Source organism: Dendronephthya gigantea, unplaced genomic scaffold (genome assembly GCF_004324835.1).
Source record: "Dendronephthya gigantea isolate DGI-Jeju-01 unplaced genomic scaffold, DenGig_1.0 000028F, whole genome shotgun sequence".
In the NCBI taxonomy this organism is placed as follows: domain Eukaryota; kingdom Metazoa; phylum Cnidaria; class Anthozoa; order Malacalcyonacea; family Nephtheidae; genus Dendronephthya; species Dendronephthya gigantea.
In genome coordinates, this window is record NW_021163038.1 from 1759019 (window position 1) to 1776528 (window position 17510).

The window sequence follows — 17510 nt, forward strand, 5'->3', positions numbered from 1 at the left end:
ATGATAACGCCATGGGACTATCTGTTATCATATAATATTCACCGTCATTCTTAAATCGATTGGAATAGTCCAGAATCAATGGGAAAGCAATGAAAATTAATATTGACGTTATTGTAAGCAAAATGATCGGAAAATCATCTGTTACGATTGACGAGTAGTAGGAGCATACTGGATCGTGTTTACTTCTAGCTTTTCTTGATTTTGTTATTTCCATTGTGCAACATTTCAATTCCAGTTCATTAGAGTGGCATAGCTGATAGTCCTGGCCGTCTTCATTGAACAGATACATCTGTTGCAGGAGGGAAAAAAAAACAGAACTTCTGATCGATGTATCGTTTCTGAACAACGACAGCATACAACTTGCGTTTTCTGCGTAGATCAGAACGTCGACATTTCTAAGACCCGCAGACAACGTAACTGCTGACAATGATAAAATTAATGATTGAGAGGCAACTGGTTGAAGCATTAGTGATTGAGAAGCAACTGGTTGATGTATTAGCGAGTATAATGTACGACCGATTTGGTTTGCCCATTGAAAATTTGCCAATAGAGTCCGATTCTTATTCGAGGTATCATTGTCTGCCAGCTGAGTCCAAACATTCAGCTTAATCACATTCGTTTTGCTATCACGCATCAATCTTACGACATCCTTGAGCGACCAGTCGAAATGACAGGCATTCGAAGTATAGCTTGAATTTGTTGAATCTCCCAATCCGATATTTTTTATTTCTGGGTTTTGGGAAAACTTTGTGCCTACTGTGGCTGCGACGACTTCTTTCAAGCAAAATATTAGAATTGGAATGAGCATCGACCCTTTCATACTTGTTGGGATCTCGACACAGGAGTTCTGAAAATAAAACATTTAATCAGTAACATATTTAGTTAAAGTGATGAGGTAGAGAATAGGTGATTTCAATAGTCTTGGTTTTTGCAACACCCTGTATTGTGCAACAATAGGGCCTTCATAATGATAAATAATCGGCATGCTGTAATAAGTGAAATAAAAAAATTACCCATATACTTCACAACGTTTGCTACTATTTCTTATGGTATTCAAAAATTGGGTAAAAAAAATGATAGGTGTTAAAATTAAGAATGCGAGAAGTCCGCATAGTTTATTCTTCACTTTGAAAGATGATGTTTGACCGTGATGTTTAGATTTTTTACCGTGCCATTGAAATATGTTTGTTTGTTCCTAGACAATCTTGACCAAAACACTTTTAGGACGATTGATTTTTTCTCCAAAAATATGTTCACCCCCTTTCCCCCCATTCAATATTGAGTTCTAATCTATGTTTAAACCAGGGAGTGATTATAGCCGACGATGTAGTTGAAAATTTGTATTAATTCTTACCTATAAAGAGCGATGTAATTATTTTCTGTTTCCAAAGATCCAGTGAAGTCTATTTCCGAATAATCTGATTTTCGGTGGATTCCCTATGTAGTTCTATGTCTCGCTGCCACACTGCAAATTTAAATGTTCTCAGGTCAAATTTACCCAGAATTACTTTTTGGGGTGATTTGAAACCTTTTTTCACAGTTCAAGTAACCCGCTAAATTTAGAATGTACCATATGTATATGAATGCGCTCTGTTTTCCACTATTGGCATTTAATAAAAACTAATATAAACTATTTGCTCACACAACCGTTGGCAAAATCATGCGCATAAATTATGTATATATTGGATATTATTTAAACACCTAAAAATCAAACTAAACATTGTATTTAAAGATTATCGATTAGTAAAATTCATACGACATCCTTTGAAAACTTAAAAAAAACATTGATAAAGCGTCAGTAAGCCTAAATGCGATAGAAAATAATTTTTTCGTTTTTAACAAATGTCGCGTTTATAATCACGTTTCCATAGCAACTGCATGCTCGTTTTCTTGCTTCTTGCGGTGCAGCTGTTGCATGTCAATGCGCGCCCATCGACTTCCGTGAACGCTTTTTAACTTAAAACAAATTTTTATATGTGCTGCGAGGCATCTTTTTTATGTGTTTTTCTCGTGTTATCCCAGAGCTGATCAGAAGCGCAATGGCAGTTCTCCGAAAACAACTTGCACTTCAGCGGACGCGAATTTAGTTTCTATGGAGACCACGCTAACGCTTCCCTAGACCAATAGGCTCGAACTTAAAATTGAAATTGAATTTAATCTCAAAATACTTCTGGAATGTGTTATAGATACGACAAGTGGTTTATTGTCTACATCCCTTATCGCCTTTGTAAAAACAGATAGGTTAAAAAAATTTCTCACGTACAGAGCAATAAGTTATACACAATGTTATATGAATACTAAGTGAAGGAATCTTTATAATAAATGTGCTGGGCTGGTTGTTTTCGGCTACAAACGCAACTTCAATTTCTCCTGGATTATCTGAACAACGGAGAACGCCGCCAAGCTTAGACTTTAGGGCAATCATTCTCTGAGCAATGCTCTCTGGGCAATGCTTTCGGCTGCCTTTTGCTCGCAGTTCTACTGTTTTCAAACGACGTTGAAAATAATTGGTAATAAAGTGGAAGCAATGGAGCCCATGACTTAAACATCTTAAGACTCGGGATGTTTCTGAATACGAGATCATAAAATATGAAATTAAGGTACGATCAAGGAAATTAGGGTACGACCAATTTCGTTCGCCCAAGTCCATTTCATTTCAAGTAAACCTCGAGTCTTGTTTGCCGAGGCAACGGTCACTGTTATTTCAATGGTGTTTATGGTGGGAGCAAGCATTGGCTTAATCAGATCTCCCATGAACTTCGATTCTTGTAAATCAACAGTGCAATTGGTATTTATATTATTTGTCGAAGTTTCATGACCATATATTGCGGTTAAAGAATGCAGAAACACGATTAAACCAAAGTAGTTAAGCAAAGACATCTTTCAACCTGGTGGATTTATATCTCTCAAATTCTAGATGTTAAAAATATAGTACGTCAGTCAAAATTTTTACTTGTGAATGCTTGTAATGCTAAATTTAAATACTTTCACTTTACTAATTGTAAGACAACAAAAACTGTGTTCATATATTATGTATTCTTGTTCATTTAAATCATTAAACAAAACCAAAACATGCCATGCAAATACCAGGAGTACGTTAGAGATTTTGTTTTCTTTCGCTTTTTATCGTAATTAACAGTTTCATCATATCCGTTACCATGCCAAAGGCTCATATATGTATCGGCAAATGCCGATCCTTTCTTGGCATCGGAAGTATTGATACTTTTCCAGTACCAGCGGTATCGAATAGCAAGTACTTATATTAGTTATTATTATGTACACAAGTGCCAGATATGAGGTATGCTGCAATCTCATTGGTTGGCTACTAGACAGATATTAGCTCATATCTGTCTAGTAGAGAAAGTAAACAAAATGGCCGAAAGATTTGGGGAGTTGAGTGAATAGAAATCCAAGCTTTAGTTGATAATAGCACACCAAAATGCACCGAAAGGGCGACAAAGTTTGTGTATATAATAAAACAGTTATCAGCTCATATACGACTCGAGTTCGCAGAATAACTGTTAAATATTGACCCATCTCTACCGTCTCGTAACATGTTCAGTTGTTTCTGGCAGAAACGAAGTACATACTGCTTGCGTGCGTGCAAATATTTGCATTTCGCTACAATTTATGAGATAAACGAAGCTTTATTCGTTGCATATTGAGTAATGTAATACATGCACAAAACTAAGAGTAGGTTTTCGATAAACATCCCCGATTGGGAACATGACATTCAACATGTGGTTTGCAGACGAACTGGCTAACGTTTCAAAGACATATAAATAAACTCGAGTTCTGTCAGCATCAACATTCACAAAATTGCTCAATGAGCATAACTGAGAATTTCTTTTATCACTGATCCATGTGAAATATATAGAGTCCTATCTTAAATCAATGAAAGTTTCAAGATAGAACATTGAAAATAAGTTCATATTCGAGCAGAAATAACGTCATTGAATCGTTACGACGTGATTCAAATCTCCCACTAAACGAGTTTGGAATGCGAGCGAGTTTTTAGAATACAGGCGTTAGACTCGTCTTTCATAATTTTACGTTAATAACATTTTAAGAATTTTCTCATGTTGATTTGTTGTCCGATAGCTATACTTGCCTACTATAATTTATTGTTGAAATGTGGCGGGTGAAATGTGAATGCGTTCACATCAACCACAGTTACTGTGCATAAACCAACCACTTGCGCACTACACTTTGTTGTTGAAATGTGTCAGAATTTAAACGATAAATGCATTCACTGAAACCAGTGCGGGACTGCGTTTTCTGTGAACCCCCATGCAAGGGTCAGTGTGTATGTTTCCTATTTCTTTTATAATCAGTATAACTCAATAAAAAGATTTTATACAAATATTATAATTCGATTCAATTACAAATTCTCATTACATCGCTTCGCTTGTCAAGTTCGGCGGGAAAATTCCCGCTGTGTTTCTATACGGTTATAAAAACACGCTTCTTGACCAATCAGCACGCGCGTACTATAAATTTTATATTATAAACTTTGTTGTTGAAATGTGTCAGAATTTAAAAAGTGGTTAGCTCATTTTAACTTGCGATTTCTGTGCGAATACTTGACCGAATTTAATAAAAACAGAACCATTTTAAAGATGATTTTTGCCGATTTTTTTATGGAAACATACATGACGATATGAATTATCGCATCACCGGCAATATTATTTCACAATAATACAAATATCGAAAAAGATTTCTGTCAAAAAAAACGAAAAACTGACCCCTTGGTCCAATTTTGCGTCAGGAATCGATTTTCGGGGTCAATATTTATCCTAGGGGGAGGGCGTCATGGAGTTTTGTCGCCTTTTCCAACCGCATGACAACATTCCGAGCACGCAGTAAAGTATAAGCACGCGCTTAGCAATAATTATCGCTTAGAATTTATAAAACGCTATTTGTCCGATTCTTTGGCACATCATACCCCCAACAATTACTCAGAATTATAACAGAATGATAATATGTAAAATTGAGACATTTTAAAGACAGCAGAGAACAAAAAGCGAGAAAATACGGAATTTCTAAAGTATATGGTTGCTATAGGTGAGTAATTTGAGATAACAAAGCAACCTATTATTTTGACTTATACAAATGCAGCTTATCACTATAAGCTGGTTTGAATATACTATTTAAATCGTCTTTTTAAGCTCTATCGTTTAGTGGCATTCCGGGGGTCTTTAGCCTATGTACTTTCCGAGATATTTACTGATCCACTGATCCATGTGAGAATATATAGAGTCCTATCTTAAATCAATGGAAAGTTTCAAGGTGGAACACTGAAAATAAGTTCATATTCGAGTAGAAATACCGTCATTAAATCGCTAAGACGTGATTCAAATCTCCTACTCAACGAGTTTTGAATGTGAGTGAGCTTTTAGAATGCAGGCGTAGGCTTGTCTTTATATAATTTTCCTTAATAACATTTTAAGAACTTCGATCCTCACCTTGATTTGTTGTGCGGTATAGCAACTTGCGTACTATAGTTTGTTGTCGAAATGTGTCAGAAGTTAAACGATAAATGCGTTCACATCAACCACAGTTACTGTGCATGAACCAACCTCTTGCGCACTACACTTCGTTGTTGAAATGTGTCAGAATTTAAACGATAAATGCATTCACTGAAACCAGTGTGGGACTGTGTTTTCTGGAAACCCCCATGCAAGGGGCATCGTGTACCAAGAATTAATCATGTGTACATATGAATACTGTTCAGAGAATGGGAATGGGAATAGAAAATGCCACTCTATTTCTTAGTATCGGAAGTATCGATACGTTTCTCAGTATCAGCGATATTGAGTAGGAAGTACTAAGTATTAGTTTATATTGACCCATCTCTATCGTCTCGTAAAATGTTTGTTTCTGGCGGAAACGAAGTACATACTCCTTGCATGCTTTCAAATATTCGCATTTAGGTACAATTTATGAGATAAACGTGCCTTTATTCGTTCCATTGAGTAATGTAATGTACAAGACTAGGACTGTATACGTTTTTGGTAAGCATTCCCGATTGGGAACGTGTGGTTTGCATGCAGACAAACAAATATTTCGATGACATAAATAAACTCGACCTCTCTCAGCGTCAACGCTCACAAAATTACTCAATGAGCATAACTGAGAATTTCATTTATCACTGATCCATGTGAAATATATAGACTCCTATCTTAAATCAATGGAAAGCCCAAAGGTGAAACACTGAAAATAAGTTCATATTCGAGTAGAAACACTGTCATTGAATCGTTATACGAGGTGATTTAAATATCCCACTCAATCAGTTTGAGTGTGAGTGAGATTTTTGAATACAGGCGTTGACTCGTCTTTCTACAATTTCCATTAACTAACATTTTAACAACTTCCTCACCTTGATTTGTTGTGCGATATAGCCACTTGCGTACTATAGTTTGTTGTCGAAATGTGTCAGAAATTAAACGATAAATGCAATAACATCAGCCACATGCAGCTACTGTCCATAAACCAACCACTTGCGCACTACACTTCGTTGTTGAAATGTGTCAGAATTTAAACGATAAATGCATTCACTGAAACCATGCAGTGCGGGACTGTGTTTTCTGGGAACCCCATGCAAGGGGCATCGTGTACCAAGAATTAATCATGTGTACATATGAATACAAGGGTTCAGAAAATGGGAATGGGAATAGAAAATGCCACTCTATTTCTTAGTATCGAAAGTATTGATACGTTTCTCAGTATCAGCGATATTGAGAAGGAAGTACTTAGAATTGGTTTGTATTGACCCATCTCTATCGTCCCGGAAAATTAATATAGGAAGTACTTAGAATTGGTTTATATTGACCCATCTCTATCGTCCCGGAAAATTAATATAGGAAGCACTTAGAATTAGTTTATATTGACCCATCTCTATCGTCTCGTAAAATGTTCGTTTCTGGCGGAAACGAAGTACATACTCCTTGCATACTTTCAAATATTCGCATCTAGCTACAATTTATGAGATAAACGTGGCCTTATTGTATTTCTTCCATTGAGAAATATAATGCACAAGACTAGGACTAGGTTTTTGGTAAGCATCCCCGTTTGGGAACACGTGGTTTGCAGGCGAACCGGCAAGCGTTTCGAAGACATATAAATAATAAGCTCGACTTCTCAGTCTTCTCTCACGATCAACGCTCACAAAATTACTCACACTCATGCTCATTGAATGTGACTTGGAATTTGCTTTATCACTGATCCATGCGAGAATATATAGAGTCCTATCTTTAGTCAATGGAACGTTTCAAGGTAGAACACTGAAAATAAGTTCATATTCGAGTAGAAATAACGTCAATGAATCGCTACGTGACGTGATTCAAATCTCCCACTCATGCAATGAGTTTTGAATGCGAGTGAACTTCTAGAATACAGGCGTCGACTCGTCTTTCTAGAATATTCCATTAATAACATTTTAACAACTTCCTCACCCTGATTTGTTGTGCGATATAGCCACTTGTGAGCTATAGTTTGTTGTTGAAATGTGTCAGAAATTAAACGATAAATGCGTTCACATCCACTGCATGAAAAACCGCGTATTCACAGGTGAATACGTGCGAATATGAGTTCGAATATGGTCCATATTCACACGTATTCACAGATATTCACTGTGAATATCCTCGGAATATTGGGGGTATTCCGATGTGAATACCTGTGAATAAAACACACCGCGTATTCTGACCTAGAATACCTTCGAATACTGTGTGAATATTTTTCAAGACCTAGTATTCACACTTCGGCATAGAAAATGTGATTGTACGCATGAATACGGGATAATCAACGAGTTATATTGTGTAAATATTGCAGGAAATGCGTTTATATACCACAGAATAGGCAAAGGTTGTTTCAGTTCAATGCCGGTGTCAACTGTTATCCAGCATTTCTTCTCATCACGGTCACAAATTGAAATTGCACTTGATTTGTTTAGGCGACAGACAATAAAAACAATAAATGTTACCAAACGCACGATGATTTTTATTTGATTAAGAGGAGATTTTTTAGAAAATCGCGTATTTTTGCACAAAATCGCTCAAAACTTAGCAACCAGGCCTTCGCTAAAATATGCTTTGCAGCCATTTTGAATTTACAAGTTTGGTAAAGTTTTCGTGTTGAGTGACAGCTGTTTTACTAACTTTTGGGGAATTTCAAAAGACGAAAAGCTCCTTGAAACAAAGAAGAACAACAGGTGAGTGTTCGTTTAATTTTTTTGGTATTTTGAATGATATAATTTTCCATGCGTACATTTTTATTAGTGCGAAGGAGTGACACACAGTCACAGTCACACACTAATGTGTAATTGACAGTGTAAACATATTGAAATATACTGATTTTAGTGGTTTAGAATTAATCTTGTGATAAAATAAAAATCTCAAATGTCAACGTTTTTATTTCTAGGTATCCAACACATCTTGGAAAATATGAACAATAGTTTCAGATACGGACATGCCAGTAAACTCGCATTTGCGTTGGAGATGGTGGATAGTTATGTGTAGTAGCTTGAAGATCAGTTTATCTTTATCACAACAATAAAAAAGACCGTAAATAATTTATTCAAGAAACAACACAAAGAAAGGGAAAGTCAAACTATTTTGATTTATTTCAAAAACAACTGCCCTTTCTACTTTATTAACAATGAATTTCTTGTGTGGTGGGTACATAATATGGGACATGTAGGACAATTGGTGGGTCATTCATGGGACAATTCATTCCAAAATTATACAGCTGTAAGTATAAGTAATATAAAACTTGTAATGTGACTTTGTTTTTAAAATATTATGTCATTAATTGCAATAAATAGTGTTTTTGCAATCTTGTGTTGTTTCCACTGTTTTTTCAAAGCCTGCAATAAAAAGTAATAGATATGTCAAATATGTGGCAATGGCAAATTCCTCTATAAGAGATTTATCAAGACAAGTCTGGAGTTAACAAGAAAGGGCTTAAGAGCATGTAGGATGTAGCATCCAGGGCCTGATTTGCACAAACTTCCAGATCTGCAACATGTGTTCAACCAGGATAAATAAAACCCTATACAATCACCATAGAAATATAAAATGGGCTGAAAGCCAATTGTTTGCACAGCTTACAGTATACATTTTATTTTATATCCAAAAATCAGATAGCAACACTGGGCTATTCAAGTACATGTTTGTATACAGCAATCTGTTTCGTGTTGAAACAAATTGTAATTTTGTTCCTCATTGAATATAGGCTAGTAATCACCTTGCCTTTAGTCAGTAATTTTTAGGATTTTACCATTTGTAATAATATTTAAGTGAATAATATTTGTCAAAATATTGGGCAATTGGAGAAAGATACATTGTAAAGATACATGCTGGACTGTACAATAAATACAGGTAGAGAATATCACACAAATCTGGTTCATTTTAAAAAGTCGAAAAATGCTCCACGGCGTACCACTCCAATTTTAATTAAATGATGGTTTTTGTAAACTAGCATACCTAGGGCAAATCATGAAATACGCCTTAGGTTGATCGGAAATGGTTCTCAGTTGATATTTAATCATTTAACTTAAGGTGAAGGTTCCCTCCATATTGGCCAAATCATGGCTTATAGAAAACCTGTGGATTTTGGGAACAAACATGTTCAAACCATCTAAAATCATCATAGAAGTGTAAAATAGGTCGAGAGCCATGTTTGCACAGCTTGTAATATGGCGCTTCGCGTTATATTCAATAAACAGATAGTAATGCTGGACTGTACGAAAAATCCAGGTTGAGAATACACAAATCTGGTTCATTTTAAAAAGTCGAAAAATGCTCCACGGCGTACCACTCCAATTTTAATTAAATGATGCTTTTTGTAAACTAGCATACCTAGGGCAAATCATGAAATATGCCTTAGGTTGATCGGAAACAGTTCTATAGTAATTTACAAGTGGTGAACAACAGTTTTACAACAGACTTATGTATTCATTTTATACTCAATTACACAAAAATATTAATAACTTTTTAGATAAATTTCATGCCTAGATTTTGGGACCAGGGCAATTGTTGTAACAAAATACATCTTAGTTAAACATTAGACGTTATAAATTATAATATGAACACTTCGCTTGAAAGATAAGAGCAAAATACGGATTATAGTGACTGCATTTTGTGAAAATTTAAAATTTGAATCGCTTCTAAATTTAAGCAAGATTTACTCCGAAATAACCAAGTTAAGTTTATATAAAATCCCTTAAATTAAAACTAGAATGTCTAAGGAATGTTGCAAGGTATGATTTATTGTTATCGATGGCAGTAAAATATGAAAAATCCGCAAAAATGCACGCCTACCTTCCATGCTTCTGTGAGAGTCGAATCCTTCCAACCCCTCTGTGTAACATTGCGTTGCTTTTGACTCTTCAATTTTTTTTTTTTTTTCACTGAGATGACATATATTTAATTACAAACTTGAGGTATTACACATATCAAAAGTAATCCTGGAGCGGATTTCACAACACGTTTACAATTATAGTCAAAGATATTACATTTTAAAATTTGATAATTGTTCGGACAGTTCAATGTTCGATGATGAATTTACATTTACAATTTACAGTCAATTACTGTTGAATTCATCTTGTTTATCATTTTACACATCATTCCAATAGTATATTGACGATATTTAACAAAATTAAACGAAAGTCAACAGTTGACTATGTGAAAACACGCAGTAAAGTACTCACACGATATAAGAACCAGCCGCCATGTTACCACCCGATTCATTCGATTAAATCTTAATTTAGTTTTGAGCGCCCAATACGCGATTTTCTAATAAAACTCCTCTTAATTTTTTTGCTGCCGCAGGGATGTCGAGTATCGTATATCCTCAGTCGATGAGCGCTGAGTAGCCTCGTAAGTCGTAAAAAAGCTGTATAAAAAGAGAAATATCCATCAATTTCTTTAATCACCTGTGTAAAAGAAGTTATATATAAAAAAAATACTTTTATTTTTGCTTGGATACGTAAACACATGGGTAGAAAGTTGATGATTCTGTATCGTCAAAAGCATCCGTAATATATACAGTTCAGTGTTGGGAAATCGTAGGAAATTTCCTTTGGGAAATTTCCTCTTCGACATGTTAGTGACAATTTTTGCGCCAAGGAATTGCGGCGAAATTGCGAATAAATGGCGAAATTCGGAGGTCGTATAACAATAACAAATAAATGTCTTTAAATGATTCCTCGCAAAAGTTGTCCAGTTCCCTTTGTTTACAAAACGATAACATGGCACAAATGTCAATTGGTTTCAACCAGGGCGCTTATATATAAATGCGTGGTTTCAACAGAAGTTCAAGCTGTTCAACTTTGAATTGTTAAAGATGTTCGCGATGCCCCAAAATAATTCTTGTGGCGGCGCTAAAATCAGGTAAGTTATTTAATAATAACAAGAGTTATGTCATACTATAGTCCTGAAACACACAACACAACAACAATAGTGCGAGGCCAACGCTTTTACGGCTGGGCTCATCACTTTTTTTTTTTTATTAATATAATAGATTACGATTGTGTTTATTGTAGCTAATTTGTACACAGCTAACTGTACCTGCTTGTAAATAAATAAATTGTATGATGGTTTTCATCAATCCTACCTCCATCACACACTAATTATAGTAGGTACAAATGTTTGCCATTTCAAAGCCATACTCAATACAAACAAAATTTAAAAGTTTGCCAATACTGAAAAGGGACATTACTTTCTTACCTACCACAAATATTCAGAAAGCTGCTGTAATCATAACTTTAACATAACATAACCCTTAGATAGACGTTTCAAGATGCATTGAAATGAGGTGCATTGGTGCATTTCATGAGGGTTTTTTATATTTTAGGCAAAATTTATATATTATAGATATATATTGTTATATAATTGTCACAGAATAGCTAATGATTGATTGCCAAAAGATTGAAATCTTAACAATCAGCTGCCCAAAGACAGAAATCTTAACAGCTTAGAAATCAAAGCCAGACTGTGTTTTTTAGTTATATATAATACATATTTTTTAACAAATAATGGCCTATATTTTTCCTTTTAGCATATATGATTATATTTACACTAATATTTACCACAGAATAGCTATTGAACTGGTTGCCAAAAGATAGGAATCTTAACAACCAGCTGCCCAAAGACAGAAATCTTAACAGCTTAGAAGTTCATGCTAGACTGTGTTTTTAAGTGAAGCCTTTTAACATTGCCCTCATCATAATTTATAACTGAGACTGTTTACTGATTTGTTTGCAATTACTTTTCCGTACATAAATTATAATCACAATACTTAAAGAATATACCATTAAAGTGTAGATGAGTTTACTACAGCTTCTCGATGTTTGCATACTAGGAGTAGCTATGTGTATATACAGCTTTAAGTTCATGGAAGAATTTGTTTCCATTTTTACCCTAATTGATTAGCTTCCAAATTATATGAATGGTGTGTACATTGTACATTGTACATATACATTCTCCTAGGAATATTATAATTTCATTACACTGCATAAATTCTATGCACAACAATAAAAACAAATGGCCATGCATGCAACATCAGCTTTTACCATTATCATTAACCTTTCGGATAATAATCTATTATAGCTTAAGAAAGTTTGCTATGTATTTTGTTCAATAATTGCTTTAAGGTGGTTTTAATTGTTTTTAGCCATCAGGGTTGCAAGATTGAGAAAATTCCCAAAAGAGTTGGCCTTAACTTTGCTAAAGATGAAGAGGATTTTTCACCCAGTGAAAGAAGTTCCTGATTCATTATCTGCTCACCTATAGTTTTTAATATCTTACCAAGTGAAAAAACATCACTTGCTTTGCTCAACAATTTACTATTAAGTATAATTTCTGACATACTCCAGGAGCAATGTTTCATATATACTAAAACAACATTGCTTATAAATTAACAATCAGCTGATGAAAGATTGAAAATCATAACAGCTTAGTAAAATTCATGATAGGCTGTGTTTTTGCTACATATTTTTGAACAATTTGTGATGTTCCAATAATATTTTATAAAATGTGAAATGTTGTAACCCATCACATGTGCATGATCTGTTAAGGACTGTATAAAATTTAAATAATTGACTGAAATCTTAGTATTGCATTTGATCAACCTTGATAAAACACATTAACTGTGGATAAACCTACCATTGCAATGTGTATGACTGCTATGCAATTAAACTATGCTACTAAATTAACATGGCAACCTAAAGATTATGCATGTTTGTTCATATTGATATTTTCCTTAATGGACAGACTTGAGGGACAATAAATGCCTAAACATTCGCACAGGCTGTGAACGCATAACCCATTAACCTCTTATCACCAGGTAATTTGTTAATAAAATGTTGAGATTACTCCCAACATGGTCATAGGGTATAGTCTATAGGCCGGCTATTGAATTCAACTGCACGATATTTAGTCACTCACCGAAGAGGTCCCTTACGCACAAACAGTATATGCGTTTTCGGTTTTGAACAATAAAAAATCCTTGAAATACGGTTAATATTCGTTATCATTTTACACGTATTAGCGAACATAAGGTGCTGTGGAAATCGCGCCATGCAATCTCATTTCTATTTCGCGCATTTTCTTCATCAGACTTCGTGGGAATCGTAGCATACAAATACTCGCCGGCATGCTCTTTAACTGCGACCAGAGTTTCCAGACTTTACCAAGCCCTTGGCATCCTTCACTCTCTTCCCTTATTTATAAGCGCCAAAAAGATTTCTTACAGCCACAAACGCACGATCTCCTCGTTCAATGTTTATTAAACTCGAAAGCGCGCTTTTTGGTTTTTGCGCCAAATTATTTATAAAATTCCACTTCAATTTTTCAGCATTCAAAATAAAGTTTAAAAATGTCAGCTGATGAATTTATTTTGTGGAAACACGGATTAAGTGAGAAGTGAGATATTCCAAGTGTGAATATTGGTCAGAATACGCGGCATATTCACGGCGTATTCACACTTAGAATACTGAAGAATACGATGCCGTATTCACACTAATATTCCATGTCGGAATACGCTTGCAATATGTGTTTTATTCACACCCGTATTCACATGTGAATACCTTGGAATACGGCGCTTTTCATGCAGTGATCAACCACAGTTACTGTGCATAAACCAACCACTTACGCACTACACTTCGTTGTTGAAATGTGTCAGAATTTAAACGATAAATGCGTTCACTGAAAACAATGCGGGACTGCGTTTTCTGGGACGTCCCCCATGCAAGGGTCAGTGTGTACCAAGAATTAATCATGTTTATACATATGAGTACAATGGAGCTACTGACTGTGGTTCAGGAAATGGGAATGGGAATAGAAAATGCCACACTTTTTCTTAGTATCGGAAGTATTGATACGTTTCTCAGTATCAGCGATATCGAGTAGGAAGTACTTAGAATTAGTTTATATTGACCCATCTCTATCGTCTCGTAAAATGTTTGTTTATAGCGAAAACGAAGTACATATTCCTTGCATACTTGCAAATATTCGCATTTAGCCACAATTTATGAGATAGACGTGGCCTTATTCCATCCATTGAGAAATGTAATGCACAAGACTAGGAATAGGTTTTCGGTAAGCATCCCCGATTGGGAACATGTGGTTTGCAGGCGAACTGGCAAGTGTTTCGAAGACATATAAATAATAAGCTCGACTTCTCAGTCCGGCTTCTTTCACGATCAACGCTAACAAAATTACTCACACAGTGCTCATTGAATGTGACTTGTAATTTCTTTTATCACTGACCCATGTGAGAATATATCGGGTAAAACACTGAAAATAAGTTCATATTCGAGTAGAAATACCGCCATTGAATCGCTACGAGGTGATTCAAATCTCGCACTAAATGAGTTTGGAATGCGGGTGAGTTTTTAGAATACAGGCGTTAGACTCGTCTTTATCATGATTTATGAATTTCTTCGCCTTGATTTGTTGTGCGGTATAGCAACTTGCGCACTATACACTTTGCTGTTGAAATGTGTCAAAAATTCAATCAATGCTTACAGCAAGTAGCTGATCTAAGGTTAGTCAGAATAATTTACGCGGTTTAATTTCAATTCAAAACACCTTAATAACACTGTTATTTCCAATGGATTTCAAAAGAATATAAAATTATTTTTGAACCGAAAACTATCAAAGAGATTGCGACTTATTCTGAGTTCGCCACTGTTTAGCTACATCTGAATTCAAAAGTTTACTCACAAACATGAGTCACTGCACTCATGAATGAGTGCATGTAACTTATCTTTAAAATTTTCGTTTGTAAAATTTTAACACATTCCTCAACTTGATTTGTTGAGCGATATAGCCACTTGCGCACTATAGTTTGTTGTTGAAATGTGCCAAAATGTAAATAATAAATGCATTAACATCAGCCACAGTTGCTGTGCATAAACCAGCCACATGCGTACTACACTTTGTTGTTGAATTTAAACGTTAAATGCATCCACTGAAACCAGTGGCAGTGCGGGACTGCGTACCAAGAATTAATCATGATGTATACATATGAATACAATGGAGCGACTGACTGCAGTTCAAGAAATGGAAATAGAAAATTTCTCTTTCTCTTAGTATCGGAAGTATTGATACGTTTTTCAGCATCAGCGATATTGAGTAGGAAGTACTTAGTATTAGTTTATATTGACCCATCTCTATCGTCTCGTAAAATGATTGTTTCTAGTGAAAACGAAATATATATTCCTTGCAAACTTGCAAATATTCGCATTTAGCTACAACGTGCCTGCTCTTATTCCTTATATATCGAGTCCTATCTTTGGTCAATAGAATGTTTCAAGTTAGAACACTGAAAATAAGTTCATATTCGAGTAGAAATACCGTCATTGAATCGCTACGACGTGATTCAAATCTCGCACTCAAATCAGTTTGAGTGTTAGTGAGATTTTAGAATACAGGCGTTGGACTCGTTTTATATAATTTTCCATTAACAACATTTTAAGAACTTCCTCACCTTACCTTGATTTGCTGTGCGATATAGCCACTTGCGCAGTATAGTTTGTTGTTGAAATGTGTCAGAATTTAAACGATAAATGCATTAACATCAGCCACAGTTACTGTGCATAAACCAACCACTTGCGCACTACACTTCGTTGTTGAAATGTGTCTGAATTTAAACGATAAATGCGTTCACTGAAACCAGTGCGGGACTGCGTTTTCTGGGAACGGCCCCCATGTGTGTACCAAGAATTAATCATGTTTATACATATGAGTACAATGGAGCTACTGACTGCGGTTCAGGAAATGGGAATGGAAATAGAAAATGTCACACTTTTTCTTAGTATCGGAAGTATTGATACGTTTCTCAGTATCAGCGATATCGAGTAGGAAGTACTTAGAATTAGTTTATATTGACCCATCTCTATCGTCTCGTAAAATGTTTGTTTATAGCGAAAACGAAGTACATATTCCTTGCATATTTGCAAATATTCGCATTTAGCTACAATTTATGAGATAGACGTGGCCTTATTTCATCCATTGAGAAATGTAATGCACAAGACTAGGAATAGGTTTTCGGTAAGCATCCCCGATTGGGAACATGTGGTCTGCAGGCGAACCGGCAAGCGTTTCGAAGGCATATAAATAATAAGCACGACTTCTCAGTCCGGCTTCTCTCACGATCAACGCTAACAAAATTACTCACACAGTGCTCATTGAATGTGACTTGTAATTTCTTTTATCACTGACCCATGTGAGAATATATCGGGTAAAACACTGAAAATAAGTTCATATTCGAGTAGCTAGAAATACCGTCATTGAATCGCTACGACGTGATTCAAATCTCCCACAAAATGAGTTTGGAATGCGAGCGAGTTTTTAGATTGCAGGCGTTAGACTCGTCTTTATATTTGTTAATTTCTTCGCCTTGATTTGTTGTGCGATGATAGCCACTTGCACACTATAGTTTGTCAATAAAATGTGTCAGAATTTAAACGATGAATGCGTTCACATCAACCACAGTTACTGTGCATAAACCAACCACTTGCGCACTACACTATGTTGTTTAAATGTGTTAGAGTCTAAACGATAAATGCATTCACTGAAACCAGTGCGGGACTGCGTTTTCTGGGAACGGCCCCCATGTGTGTACCAAGAATTAATCATGTTTATACATACGAGTACAATGGAGCTACTGATTGCGGTTCAGGAAATGGGAATGGGAATAGAAAATGCCACACTTTTTCTTAGTATCGGAAGTATTGATACGTTTCTCAGTATCAGCGATATCGAGTAGGAAGTACTTAGAATTAGTTTATATTGACCCATCTCTATCGTCTCGTAAAATGTTTGTTTCTGGCGGAGACGAAGTACATACTCCTTGCATACTTGCAAATATTCGCATTTAGCTACAATTTATGAGATAAACGTGCCTTTATTCGTTCCATTGAGAAATATAATGCACAAGACTAGTAGCAGTGACCTTACATATACCAACGTACACCCTTACATATGCACATCACGAGACGACCAACC

At 35.4% G+C, this 17510-nt stretch overlaps 2 long non-coding RNA genes across 2 annotated transcripts; one reads left to right on the forward strand and one right to left on the reverse strand.

The window, feature by feature from the left end:
* Nucleotides 1-574: 574 nt before the first annotated feature.
* On the reverse strand, nucleotides 575-16115 carry LOC114523692. Its single transcript, XR_003687049.1, has 3 exons — nucleotides 15996-16115; nucleotides 1355-1465; nucleotides 575-847 (listed from the first exon to the last, which is right to left on the reverse strand). It is a non-coding gene; the product is annotated as an uncharacterized LOC114523692 (long non-coding RNA).
* Nucleotides 8105-8553, forward strand: LOC114523691. Its single transcript, XR_003687048.1, has 2 exons — nucleotides 8105-8209; nucleotides 8419-8553. It is a non-coding gene; the product is annotated as an uncharacterized LOC114523691 (long non-coding RNA).
* Nucleotides 16116-17510: the final 1395 nt, after the last annotated feature.